The sequence below is a fragment of the Ranitomeya imitator genome, chromosome 4, assembly GCF_032444005.1.
Source record: "Ranitomeya imitator isolate aRanImi1 chromosome 4, aRanImi1.pri, whole genome shotgun sequence".
Taxonomy (NCBI): Eukaryota; Metazoa; Chordata; class Amphibia; order Anura; family Dendrobatidae; genus Ranitomeya; species Ranitomeya imitator.
In genome coordinates, this window is record NC_091285.1 from 88,688,058 (window position 1) to 88,702,722 (window position 14,665).

The 14,665-nt window shown below is 46.4% G+C and overlaps 1 long non-coding RNA gene across 1 annotated transcript; it reads right to left on the minus strand.

The window, feature by feature from the left end:
- Nucleotides 1–4,623: 4,623 nt before the first annotated feature.
- LOC138673957 (uncharacterized) lies at nucleotides 4,624–6,048 on the minus strand. The gene is made up of 5 exons (XR_011320390.1): nucleotides 5,681–6,048; nucleotides 5,341–5,427; nucleotides 5,118–5,258; nucleotides 4,961–5,032; nucleotides 4,624–4,758 (listed from the first exon to the last, which is right to left on the minus strand). It is a non-coding gene; the product is annotated as an uncharacterized lncRNA (long non-coding RNA).
- Nucleotides 6,049–14,665: the final 8,617 nt, after the last annotated feature.

Here is a 14,665-nt window from a genome sequence, read left to right on the forward strand (position 1 = left end):
CCGCTAAAAAACACGCTATAAAAGTAAATCAAACCCCCTTTCATCGCCCCCTTAGTTATGGAAAAATAATGAAATTAAAAATGGAAAAAAAAATAGAAAGTTGGGGTCACCGCGCTACCCTAATTAAGGATAATTAACTAGGCCAGTTCAGACAATGACAAATTTAAATGAACCTGAGTGTTCTGGTATATATAAAGGTTAAAGCAATAAGCCACCAGTGATGGTAAGCATGTACCAGGAAGGAAATATAAAATAATGAATAACAATTAAACACTTCCTATAAGTCACTGGCAGAAGTGGTCATATAACCAGACAAGTGATTGAATAACCAATAAATGTCAAAAAGATGGTACCAATTAGAAAAAAATGTGGCAAGCACTTACTGGTATTGTATCGCTGCAGTGTCGGTACCGTGTCTGTTGCAACGCAGTGGTGTGCCAGAAGAAGAAGGAGACAAATTAGCCTCCGTGCATCCAGAGCTGGAGATCGGAGCGGCGTGAGGCGGCAGAGCTGTGGGGAGTGTCCTCCCCTGTTAGCGCCTAGCCGCCATGTGCACAAGAGAAATCGGAAAGCGGCGTGCCTCCGTCAAAGCCGCCGCTAAACTGCAGCGGTGTGAGTGGGCGTGGTCTGGGTGACGTCACCTAGAGCTGGAAGGAAAGAGCAGGAGACGGATGCTGAGCAGGACCTATTGCCTACGAGTTTCGAAGGTCAAGGGACCGGCGTCGCAACAGACACCGTACCGACACTGCAGCGATACAATACCAGTAAGTGCTTGCCACATTTTTTTCTAATTGGTACCATCTTTTTGACATTTATTGGTTATTCAATCACTTGTCTCGGTATATGATCACTTCTGCCAGTGACTTATAGGAAGTGTTTAATTGTTATTCATTATTTTATATTTCCTTCCTGGTACATGCTTACCATCACTGGTGGCTTATTGCTAATGCTTTAAACTTTATATGTTTGTGACGGGGTGTACGGCAGAGCAAGAAGGGACAACAGGCCGAGGGATGATTCAACAGCTTTATTATCAAGAACGCTGGAACACATGCAGGTAGATCTACAGAGTCCACAATTAGTCCAACGGAACAGATTCAGGGGCACCTCCCGATAATCCTTGTGCCAGCTAACAAAGCAATAGTCCACACGAGTCCAAGGGATCCCAAAACAATCCGAACGACGAGATATGTCCTCAGCTCAAGTCTCGCCCCGTTCACTTCCGCAGTCACAGATGGATGTGGGGTCTTGCCTCAGCTAAGAATCCCCACTCCTTCTCCTTCAAGGATCAACTCACATCTGATCTCAAATTAAGAATGGATTGTCTGAGCTCCTGGGATCCGTCCATGAAGGGGGTAGGGGTCACACCTTCTATTCAATGGTTGGGTCCACCAGAAGATTCTAGATTGGTGGGCTCCACATAGTCTATGTAGGATGTACATTTGACTAGCCACCTGCTGTGAGGAAGAATGGCTATTCCTCCACTAGTGATGTTGACAAAGCTGGTGCAGGGGTGCATTCGTGCACTATTATTCGTGTATTTTTATTCAAAGTACTTTTTTTCTAAGTTCTCGGCAGTTATAACATGGCAGAATATAATCAAGCATCTCTTCTCTCTTCATACAGGTAAACATATCATTCATTCTCTGAGCTGAAATATCCTGCATGTCTATTGCTCCAGTCACTGACAGCAAGCAGCTTGGATGGTAAACACATCATTCATTCTCTGAGCTGAAATATCCTGCATGTCTATTGCTCCAGTCCCTGACAGCAAGCAGCTTGGATGGTATCTGAATCATTCTATTTTCGGCTTTGAATCCTGCATATATCTATATATGTTAGTCATCCTATTATGCATTTGTTTGTGTTTATAGATATTTAATCTGACTTTTGCATGTCCTTACTCAGAGTGATCACATAACTGTTTCAAAGCGGTTTATGATCCATGTAGACCTGGACATTTGTTTATCTGATCACTACATTTATTGTGTCCTGTTGTCTCAACTGAGTTAGGGTACCGTCACACAGTGCAATTTTGATCGCTACGACGGCACGATTTGTGACGTTCGAGCGATATAGGTACGATATCGCAGTGTGTGACACGCTCCTGCGATCCAGGACCCCGCTGTGAATCGTACGTCGTAGCAGATCGTTTGAAACTTTCTTTCGTCGTCTAGTGTCCCGCTGTGGCGGCATGATCGCATAGTGTAACAAAGGTGTGCACGATATTGTATACGATGTAAAGGGCGGAGGAGTTGGCTACGTAGGAGCGCTGAATTCTCCACCTCCCAAGTGCTGATTGGGCGGTACAATACTGTGCGCTCATTCGACAAAGGACTATTGTTCCCAGCGGATAAAACCGGAGCTCTCGAGCGCGCTATTCATTTCTCTCTGTAGCACGTGCTGTAAACAGAACTCCTAAATTCGCTGGATTTCCTGGACTTTTCTTCTACTACTAGACTTTTACCGCAAAAGGTATGTATAACGCTTCAGCGTAGCATATGTTGCGCTTCAACGTGGATAAACGCTGTAGCGTGGTCGATTGTTCCTTTATGGAGAGTAGGGTAGGCCTGAGAACCTCAGGTACACAGCTGTAGCGTGGCCCAATTAATTCTTTTACAGATCGAGATGGTTGACTGCTCCATTTAATACCAGTAGTAAAATATATAGTTATTAGATCAATGGTCAGAACATTGTTTTGTAAGCACGTGTATTTATTGTACGTTTGATTTCTTTTTAGGAACTATGCTTACTTCCGATGAGAGTTCTGTTGTTGCTGCTGCCCTGGTGTTTGAGGCAGCACGTCTCCAAGAGGAGAGACGTCCTAAACGAAAACGTCGCATGTGGACCCGGAGCTGGCTGCAGAAAAGATCCTCATTGTCACACATGGGTCTCATAAGAGAGTTACGTGACAATAACCCTCATGATTTCAGAAACTACCTTCGGATGTCGGAGGAATCCTTCAAAATAATACTGTCTGCTGTTATGCCACTCATACAAAGGTGTGATACGCCGATGCGTGCAGCCGTGCCCGTGGATGAAAGGTTGGCGGTGACACTGCGGTTCCTGGCAACAGGAAGGTCTCTTCAGGATTTGCAGTTTTCCGCTGCTGTTTCCAGACCTTTCCTGAGCGTTGTGATTCCGGAGACATGCGAGGCCATTGTGCGCAGCTTAAGGCATTATATGGAGGTACTACTATATTTTATTGGCTGCTGTGTTATGTCGATATATTATACTAGCTATTTAACCCGTTCTATGCCCTGTTTACGCGCATTTCTATTGGTATATGTTCTACATCCTATCATGTGCTGCTCCCATCCTGCGTCCCCATTCAGACATGTGCTGCTGTGATCCTGCGCCTCCATTCTGACATGTGCTGCTACCATTTTGCGGCTCCATTCTGATATGTGCTGCTCCAACCCTGCGCCACCCTTCTTTTATTTGATGCTCCCAACCTAATTTTATTGATTATATAATTTAGATATATTGTTTAGCACCCCCTCTGAGTCACCGAAGCCATCTGATAAAATGGCTGCCTGCATACTCAGGGTTGTTGACTTTGTTATACCCATACTGCGCCTCATTCACTGTAGGATGTCCACATGAGAGTGTATGTGCATAATATATTTGACCTAATTTGTACATGTTTCCTTCTCATCTTGCAGTTTCCCAAGACGGCGGATGAGTGGAAGAGGATTGCTTCCGATTTTGATGAGCTGTGGCAGTTTCCAAACTGCGGTGGTGCATTAGATGGAAAGCATGTGCGCATCACGCAACCAGCCAACTCTGGATCCTTCTTTTTCAACTACAAAGGATATTTCAGTGTGATCCTCATGGCCCTTGTCAATGCGAACTATGAGTTTGTCGATGTAGATGTTGGCATGAATGGTCGAGTCTCCGACGGTGGTGTTTTTGAACACACTTCATTTGGGGAAAGCTTGAGGAACAATGAACTGCTGAGCTTTCCCTCTTCATCCACATTTGCTGAAGCCATTTGCACAGAGAACACTCACACCGGAGCGCAGAATCTTTAATTACCGGTTGTCGAGGGCCCGTCGTGTGGTTGAAAATGCCTTTGGGATTATGGCAAATCGGTTTAGAGTGTTCCACACAGCTATCAACTTGAAGCTGCCGTCTATAGACTTTGTGGTTTTGGCATGCTGTGTGCTCCATAATTTCCTGAGACGTCATGATACGAGCTCCTATTCTCCTCCTTCGTTTATTGATGCAGTGGACGCAAGAACCGGAGATATTGTGCCCGGGGAATGGCGTACACAACCTGATAATTTTACAGCTCTTCAAGCACTTGGATCTGGCAGGCAGGCAGACGATGCAAGGGACTGTCGCGAAAAATACTGTCAGTACTTTAATGGTTCTGGAGCTGTACCCTGGCAGGATCGCGCCGTATAAAAAAAAATTTTTTTTGCTTTGCTGTCATATAAACCTCTCTAACTTAAAGTAAATGTGATGCCTATTAAATGGTGCTGTTAACCCTTATAGCTTGGTAAACATTAAAGAAAGAATGCGAAGATTTTTGGTTTTTTTGGTAAAAATTTCTTGGTTTAAAATTAATTAACAACTAAATATAACATAACCAAAAAAAAAAAAATTATCTCCTTCCACGGCCCAAGAGGTGTCGCAGCGTCACGCCCTGCTGCTCTACTTGAGCCTGGAGGAGCGCTGCTGTCTGCTGCAGGAGCGCTGCTGTCCGCTCCAGGCGCAATTGTCTCGCCAGGAGCTCTCTTACGGTGGGCGGTTCTGTGGATAGAAGAGGTTGGAGAACCAACGTTGAATCCGCTGAAAATACATCTCGACCTCTGTGGCAGGACCAAATTTTGTGTGTTGTAAATTTCTATTTGGTCTGGCACCACAGGGCAATGTTAATTTTATTAAATTTTACAGTTTTAGTTGTCTATTGTGACATCCAGCAGAAAACCACTCGTATTATGTTGATACTTACGGAGAAGGGACGCCGGTTCCTCATTGTCAGAACCAGAGGTGCTAATTTCCCATCCCAGCGATCTTGACAGTGCTGCAGCACCGAAAAGGAAATAATAACAGATCTGGTTAACTATGGAACACGCCGTTGGGAAGCGCTCGCTGTTTTGGTCACTTACGTATGTTAGCTTCTGGGGAGAATGGCGCCGACCCGGGGGAGGAAGAGGAGTGTCGGAAGGGAGGTGTTGAGGGTGGTGTAGGGGTGCGAGGCCGTCTGCTGTCTGGTGGAGGCGTGGTAGGCCGCTGTGTCATTACTGCGTCTGTAATGTATTCAAATATTACCGCTACCCTCTTATGTCCCTTATGCAGTTGAAAAACTGTAATCAATGATTGTTAACTTACGTGACGTCCCGGGCTCTGGGCTCCCGCTGGTGGTGGATGCTGTGGTGCTTCTGGCAATGGCAGGTACCTGTTGCCGCCGCTGTCTCTCTACACATAAAGTTAACAAACGCAATCTTTAAATACACATGTAGAGTGCTGCAGATCAAAGCTAACAATATACTGAAACATAAAATTTATATAACACTTCACAGGGGTGCGAGGGTGCATGGTCGCAACAGATGGTGGAGGCGTGTTAGGCCGCTGGGTCATTACTGCGTCTGTAATGTCTTCAAATATTTCAGCTACCCTGTTATGTCCCGTGTGATGTTAAAAAAAATGCAATCAATGATTGTGAACTTACGTGATGTCCCGGACTGTGGGCTGCCACTGGTGTCTGAAGATGTGGTACTGGTGGCAATGGTGGGTCTCACTTGCCGCCGCCGCTGTCTCTCTACACCTAAAGTAAAGAATCACAATGTTTACACACAAATGTTGAGTGCTGCAGATCAAAGCTTACAATATACTGAAACATAAAATAGAGATCACACTTTACAGGGGTGCGATACTCTGACATGTCTGTGGGCTCTGGTGTTCAATGGTCTTCCTGTCTTTGGAAAACGTATCATTTCATCAGTAGGCCACCCTCCTCCGATAATATTTTTGGTCAATTGAGAAACTAAAAATTACGGACATCTTAATAATTTCAAGATGGTGGTTGAGATTAGGGAACCCGACAAGTTTTCTCACGGACAACGCATATTCTGCTTGGAAAATAACTGTCCCATACGACTTCTACATCGCAAATACGTCATGATTTTATCGCTTCAGCGCCGTGCATCGTGTAGTGTGACCGCAGTCTACGATGTTTGAAACGATAATTAAGCGACGATGCAACGTCACAAATCGTGCCGTCGTAGCGATGAAAATTGCACTGTGTGACGGTACCCTTAGATTGATTGCTAACGAGCTTTAACACACACAAAAAAAAAGGCAGATCTAAGGGCTAGCCTTCTATAAATGTAGACTTAGCTTGGGGATGCATTCGTTCACTATTATTCGTGTATTTTTATTCAAAGTACTTTTTTTCTAAGTACTCGGCAGTTATAACATGGCAGTTAGACAGGGCAGAAGACAGGTAAGACAATCTAAATCTAATCCATATTCACTTGAAACAGCACAAATACTCACCATATTTATTTGTATAATCTATATCCTGGCTGCTGCATTTACTCACATTCACCGCCCTTGCATTAACTCTCTATACTCCATCCATATCGGCCCCTCTGTCCTTGCCTCTCCTATGTATAGCACTCATGCTCTGTTCACATTGCTTAACAGCGCAGATCCATTCAGTCCCACCATCCGACACAAGAGACACTCTCACAAATCACTTAACCATCTGCTCACTCTTTCGATCCTCCTTCTCCTAGTCGCTGGAGACATCTCTCCAAACCCCGGCCCCCCATGTTATAGCCAGTCAAACCTCCCAATTGCTACACCCAGAAACCCCTCTAACCTTATTAATATTCCATGCATGCCTTCTGTCTCTTTGAATTGTGCCCTGTGGAATTCTCGCTCTGTGTGTAATAAACTCTCCTTCATTCATGACTTCTTCCTTTCTAATTCTCTTAATCTCCTGGCTCTTACTGAAACCTGGATCCAGCAGTCAGACACCACCGCTGCTGCTGCTCTTTCATATGGTGGACTACATTTTTCTCATACCCCAAGATCGGACAACAGAGCAGGTGGAGGCGTTGGTCTGCTCCTTTCACCCAAATGTACTTTCCAAGTTATCCCCCAAGTGCCCTCACTTGTCTTCCCTTCCTTTGAGGTCCATGCTGTCAGACTCTACATCCCCTTCTCCATGAGAGTGGCGGTGGTGTATCGTTCTCCCACCCCTCTCGTCAGTTCCTGGATCACTTTGCCACCTGGCTTCCACACTTTCTCTCCTGTGACACCCCCACCCTTATCATGGGTGATTTCAACATCCCCATTGCCTCTCCCCTCTCCCCATCTGCTTCTCACCTTTTATCTCTATCCTCCTCTTTCGGCCTCTTGCAGCATACTAACTCTCCAACACATGAAGATGGAAACTCCCTTGACTTGGTCTTCTCCCGGCTTTGCTCAATGGATGATTTCACAAACTCCTCTCTCCCACTCTCTGACCACAAGCTTCTTTCATTCTCTATCAAGAACTGCCATCCCGCTCAGGTCACCCCCACTTTCCACACTTATAGAAACATACAGGCCATTAACACCCAGAAACTTATGAAGAACTTGCAGTCCTCATTGGCCCCAATCTTCTCCATCTCATGTCCTGATTCTGCTCTGAAGCATTACAATGAAACCCTGCGAAGTGCTCTGGATGAAGCTGCTCCTCCTATACATAAAACAACTCGGCACAGACGGCAACAACCGTGGCACACGCTGCAAACACGTCTCCTGCAGCGGTGCTCCAGGTGCGCAGAACGTCTGTGGAGAAAATCTAATCTGCCCGAAGATTTCATCCATTATAAGTTCATGCTAAAGACATACAATTCTGCCCTTCACCTCTCCAAACAAACCTACTTCAACACCCTCATCACCTCCCTGTCCAATAACCCTAAACGTCTCTTTGACACGTTCCAGTCCCTACTCAACCCAAGAGAGCAGGCCCCAACCACGGATCTCCGTGCTGACGATCTGGCCAATTACTTCAAAGAAAAAATTGACCACATTCGACAGGAAATCATCTCCCAATCTCTTCATACCATGCACTGTCCTCCCTCCCCCACTGCATCTAGTTCACTCTCTGACTTTGAAGCAGTTACAGAAGAAGAAGTAAGCAGGCTCCTTGCATCTTCTCGCCCGACCACTTGCACCAGTGACCCCATTACGTCACATCTCCTCCAGTCCCTTTCCCCAGCTGTCACCTCTCACCTAACAAAAATATTCAACCTTTCCCTCACTTCCGGTATTTTTCCCTCCTCATTTAAGCATGCCATCATACATCCATTACTTAAAAAACCATCCCTCGACCAAAACTGTGCCGCTAATTATAGACCTGTCTCTAATCTTCCCTTCATCTCTAAACTCCTCGAACGCCTGGTCCACTCCCGTCTTACCCGCTATCTCTCAGATAACTCTCTTCTCGACCCTCTTCAATCTGGCTTCCGCTCTTTACACTCTACTGAAACTGCCCTCACTAAAGTCTCTAATGACCTACTAACAGCTAAATCTAATGGTCACTACTCCATGCTAATTCTCTTGGATCTCTCTGCAGCATTCGATACTGTGGATCATCAGCTCCTCCTCACTATGCTCCGCTCCATCGGCCTCAAGGACACCGTTCTCTCCTAGTTCTCCTCCTATCTCTCTGACCGATCCTTCACTGTATGTTTTGCTGGTTCCTCCTCCTCTCACCTTCCCCTTACTGTTGGGGTTCCTCAAGGATCAGTCCTAGGCCCCCTCCTCTTCTCGCTGTATACTGCCCCTATTGGACAAACAATCAGTAGATTTGGTTTCCAGTACCATCTCTATGCTGACGACACCCAATTATACACTTCTTCTCCTGACATCTCGCCTGCCTTATTAGAAAACACCAGTGATTGTCTTACCGCTGTCTCTAACATCATGTCCTCCCTCTATCTGAAACTAAACCTGTCAAAAACTGAACTCCTCGTGTTCTCTCCCTCTACTAACCTACCTTTGCCTGATATTGCCATCTCCGTGTGCGGTTCCACCATTACTCCAAAGCAACATGCCCGCTGCCTTGGGGTCATCCTTGATTCTGATCTTTCATTCACCCCCCACATCCGATCACTGGCTCGCTCTTCTTACCTGCATCTCAAAAACATTTCTAGAATTCGCCCTTTTTTTACTTTCGACTCTGCAAAAACTCTTACTGTTTCACTTATTCATTCTCGTCTGGACTATTGTAACTCTCTACTAATCGGCCTCCCTCTTACCAAACTTTCCCCGCTCCAATCTGTCCTGAATGCTGCTGCCAGGATCATCTTCCTCACCAACCGTTACACCGATGCCTCTACCTTGTGCCAGTCATTACACTGGTTACCCATCCACTCCAGAATCCAGTACAAAACTACTACCCTCATCCACAAAGCACTCCATGGCTCAGCACCACCCTACATCTCCTCTCTGGTCTCAGTCTATCACCCTACCCGGGCCCTCCACTCCGCTAATGACCTCAGGTTAGCATCCTCAATAATCAGAACCTCCCACTCCCGTCTCCAAGACTTTACACGTGCTGCGCCGATTCTTTGGAATGCACTACCTAGGTTAATACGATTAATCCCCAATCCCCACAGTTTTAAGCGTACCCTAAAAACTCATTTGTTCAGACTGGTCTACCACCTCAATGCATTAACCTAACGATCCCTGTGTGGCCTATTTAAAAAAAAAAAAAAATCAGCTTCCTCGCATTATGTTCTCATTCACTTTATGCAGTTAATTGCCCTCTATGTCTGTACTGCTACATACTTAGACAGTTCACCGGTTCATGCAGCTCTACATGAACACCCGAGCCTTACACTATGGCTGGTCCGAATAACTATAGCAATTGTTACCATCCACCTCTCGTGTCTCCCCTTTTCCTCATAGTTTGTAAGCTTGCGAGCAGGGCCCTCATTCCTCCTGGTATCTGTTTTGAACTGTATTTCTGTTTTGCTGTAATGTCTATTATCTGTACAAGTCCCCTCTATAATTTGTAAAGCGCTGCGGTATATGTTGGCGCTATATAAATAAAAATTATTATTATTATTATTATTATTATTATTATTTATACCGGAACACTCAGGTTCATTTAAATTTGTCATTGTCTGAACTGGCCTAGTTAATTGTCTTTAATTAGGGTAGCGTGGTGACCCTAACTTTCTAGTTTTTTCCCTTTTCTCACACGACAGACTGAGCACAGTAGCTGTCTGGGCACCAGCAGATTTCACCCACGTTCTATGTCTCCTGGGAGCTCCGGTGTGCTTAATATCTTTCTTGAAATTAAAAATGCATTTATTTCCATTTTCCCATTAGGGTTAGGGTTGGGGGTAAAGTTGGAGTTAGGATTGGGGTTAAAGTGAGGTTAGGGCTAATATTAGGGTTAGGGTTGGAGCTGTCACGATCGCCGATACTTACCTGTCTGGCCAGCGTGCTCCCAACGTCCCTTCTTCTTCTAGTCAGCTCAGCTTCTCTGCTTCTCGGCGCATCTGAGGTCCGCGCATGCGCCGTAGGGTCTCCTCCGCCGCTCTGCCTGCTGGGAGGTTGTGACCCGGTGGCTCCGCCTCCAATATGGCGGCGCCCACCGGGTATTTCTGTTCGACGCTTCCTCAGGTAAGCGCCTGTGTATCTTCGCTGTAGCGTTTCTGCTAGTTCCAGCGTTGTATTTGGGCCCATCCTTTGGATACCTCTCTGTGCTCCGTTCCTTCTGTGTATCCTGGTTCTTCCGGTTTTCCTCTGTTCCCTGTTCCCTTCTGGTTCCTGGTTCTGCCTTCACCTAATATTTGTGCTTTTTCCTTTACAGCTCTCCGCCTCGTCTCCCTCTGCGTTCCTGCTCCGCTGCTTCACCCAGTCGTCCCTTTGGCTCCGGCAGTTGCGGTTCCATCCTCCTTGGGCCTGCTCCTAACACTCCCTGTATAGGGGGTGCATCCATCAGGTTTGCTCGCCCTGGGGGGCTCTGGGACCGCGACCCAGAGGGTCCACTTTTGGGTTCACTTCGTCTCTTCATCTCACCCCTGTGTAGCATTATAGTATACGCAGGCCATGGATCCCGCTGGAGCCTCTGCTGCTCAGAAAGAATTGCTCTTTCTTCGCGAAAATCAGTCCCGTATGATGGCCTTCATGAAGTCCATGGACTCCCGTTTGTCCTCACTTCAGTCTTCCGATCCCGGGAATGCATCTTTGTTGCTTAATTTGCAGCAAGAACTGGCGCAGCAGCGCGACACACAAACGCAAATTTTGTCTTATATGGCCGCTATAGATTCTCGTCTCCTCTCTCTGCAGACTTCTGCATCTACTCCCGCATCGGTCCCCACTTCTCATGCACCTCCTCGTCTAGCCAAACCCCCACGCTATAATGGAGACCCCAAATTATGTCGGGGTTTCTTAAATCAGTGCCGTCTCCACTTTGAGCTCTTGCCCTTACCCCACCGATCGGGTTAAGATAGCTTTCATAATTTCTCATCTTGAGGGGGATGCGTTGGCGTGGGTAAATCCTCTCTGGGAGCGTGACGACCATCTGATGTCACACTTAGCTGATTTCTTTGAAACATTCCGTCGAGTTTTCGATGAACCTGGTCGTCTGGCCTCTACTACCGAGTCTCTATTCAGTTTACAACAGGGGACTCTATCTGTGGGTCAGTACGCCATTCAGTTCCGCACGTTATCGTCTGACCTTGGGTGGAATAATGAGGCCTTGGTAGGGGCATTTTGGCTACCCGTATTGACCTCCGATTTCAATAGCGTGCGCGTGCGAGAAGGATTCCTTGTCCTTCCCTGCCATTACGTAGACCACCTAGTCCCAGACCCAGGGCATCTACTATCGTACCAGCGCCTGAGCCGATGCAAGTGGACCGGCTCAAGATGTCTGAGCAATGGCGCCAGGAGAGACGCACCCAAGGCTTGTGTTTCTACTGTGGCAGTGCTTCCCATCTCCTCCGTGCTTGTCCTGATCGTCTGGAAAACTCCTACGCCTAGGTCAGGTAAGAGAGGCCTCCCTAGGTGCATGTGATACCTCTCTACCTCTTACGCTTTCCGTCCTACTTCATGTCTCTGGTAAACGCTATTCTTTGCTTGCCTACATTGACTCGGGTGCAGCCGGGAATTTTATTAGACAGGAGGAGGTTGTTAGATTTTCTGTTCCCGTTAGGACCCTAGAAAGTCCTCTTTTTCTTGCTTCGGTGGACGGCAAACCCTTGCAGGAGATTGTAACCCAGGTCACACAGGTAGTAGAACTTCAAGTAGGGGTTTTACACAAGGAGAAAATTGCGTTTTACGTTTTAGCCAATATTTCTCATCCTGTGCTTTTAGGCTTACCCTGGTTGCGGACCCACGAGCCCGCATTTGATTGGCATAATGGCAATATTCTTTATTGGGGGGATTCCTGTCGGGCTCGGTGTCTGTCGTCAGTACGTCCTGTGGGTGACTCTTCCTCTTCCCTTGTTCTTCTGGTCTGCCTTCTGTCTACTCTTCTTTTTCTGATGTTTTCAATAAGAAGGAAGTGGAGAATCTTCCTCCACATCGGTCCTATGACTGTCTTATAGACCTGGTTCCTGGTACCATGCCTCCGCGAGGAAGAATCTACCCCCTATTCCCTGCAGAGACTCAAGCCATGTCGGAGTACATTCAGGAGAACCTTGCCAAAGGTTTCATTCGGAAATCCTCTTCGCCAGCAGGAGCCGGTTTCTTTTTTGTCAAGAAAAAAGACAGCTCTCTTCGTCCATGTATAGATTATAGAGGTTTGAACAACATAACGGTGAAGAACAAATATCCATTACCATTAATCTCTGAGCTCTTTGACCGTTTAAGAGGAGCACAAGTATTCACAAAGCTGGATCTCCGTGGTGCTTACAACCTGGTACGAATTCGTGCTGGAGATGAATGGAAGACCGCATTTAACACTCAAGACGGCCATTATGAGTACTTGGTTATGCCTTTTGGTCTCTGTAACGCACCTGCTGTATTCCAAGAATTCGTAAATGACGTCTTCAGAGATTGTCTGTATGTTAGTGTCGTGGTTTATCTAGATGACATACTCATCTTCTCTCCGAATCTCTCCACTCATCGACGTGACGTCCGTCTGGTTTTACAACGTCTCCGTTAGAATCATCTTTTTGCCAAGATTGAAAAATGTGTTTTCGAACAGTCAAGTGTGTCTGCGGTTCTGGATTGGCCACGACCAGTAGGAGTTAAGGCCATTCAACGTTTCCTCGGCTTCGCCAATTACTATAGGCAATTCATTCCACATTTTTCTTCATTAACCAAGCCCATCTCAGCTCTTACTCGCAAAGGAGTTGATTCCAACAACTGGTCATCAGAATCGCAAAATGCATTTCTAACTTTGAAACAGAGATTTGCTGAAGCTCCGGTGCTTCATCGTCCTGATGCCAACAGACCCTTTGTTCTTGAAGTGGATGCATCTTCCTTGGGAGTCAGAGCAGTCCTCTTACAAAGGTCAGCTTCTGGACGTATCATCACGTGTGGTTTCTTCTCCAAGTCATTTTCGTCTTTGGAACGAAATTACTCCATCGGAGACAAGGAACTGTTAGCCATTAAGTTGGCCTTAGAGGAGTGGCGTTATCTCCTCGAGGGGGCTGTTCATCTCTTCACTATATTTACGGACCATAAGAATCTAGCCTATGTGCAGTCAGCCCAAAGACTAAATCCTCGACAAGCTAGATGGTCCCTGTTTTTGGACGTTTTGATTTTGAACTCCATTTTCGTCCTGGTGACAAGAATGTCAGAGCTGATGCTCTCTCACGGTCCTTTCAACCGTTGGATGAAGTGGAGACTCCTGCACATATTATTGACCCTGCTAGGATCATTTCCATTGCTCCTTTGGAAGTAATCTCTTTGCCTCCTGGGAAGACCTTCGTGGCAAGCGAGGACAGAAAGAGAGTTCTACTCTGGGGTCATTCCTCCAAATTTGCTGGACATGCAGGAGTTAAGAAGACCCTTTCTCTTATTGCACGTCACTATTGGTGGCCGTCCCTTCGTCAAGATGTCCGGGATTTCATTGCTTCGTGTCCCTGTTGTGCTAAGAACAAGGTTCCCCGGCAATTACCTTCCGGACTCTTACATCCGCTACCAGTACCTTCTAGTCCTTGGAGTCATATCGCCATGGACTTTATCACGGATCTCCCTCGCTCCTCTAATTGCTCCGTTATCCTGGTGGTAGTAGATCGATTTTCCAAAATGGCTCACTTCATACCCTTATCTGGATTGCCATCTGCCCCCGAAATGGCGAAGATCTTCATCTGCCATATCTTCCGACTTCACGGCTTCCCTCTTCATATTGTTTCGGATCGAGGAGTCCAGTTCACGGCTCGGTTTTGGAGAGCTCTGTGTGGCTTAATGAAGGAGACTCTAGATTTCTCCTCCGCTTATCATCCTCAGTCTAATGGCCAAGTGGAGCGCGTCAATCAAATTCTCACGTCCTATCTACGACATTTCTCCAATGCTCATCAAAATGATTGGGTTTCCTTGCTTCCATGGGCGGAATTTGCCTATAACAATCATCCTAGTGAATCTTCTTCTAAATCTCCTTTCTTTGTGGTCTTTGGGCAACACCCTGGCATTCCTTTTCCCATTTCCAGCACTTCAGGCATACCGGCAGCGGATTCTCTGTCCCTGGAGTTCT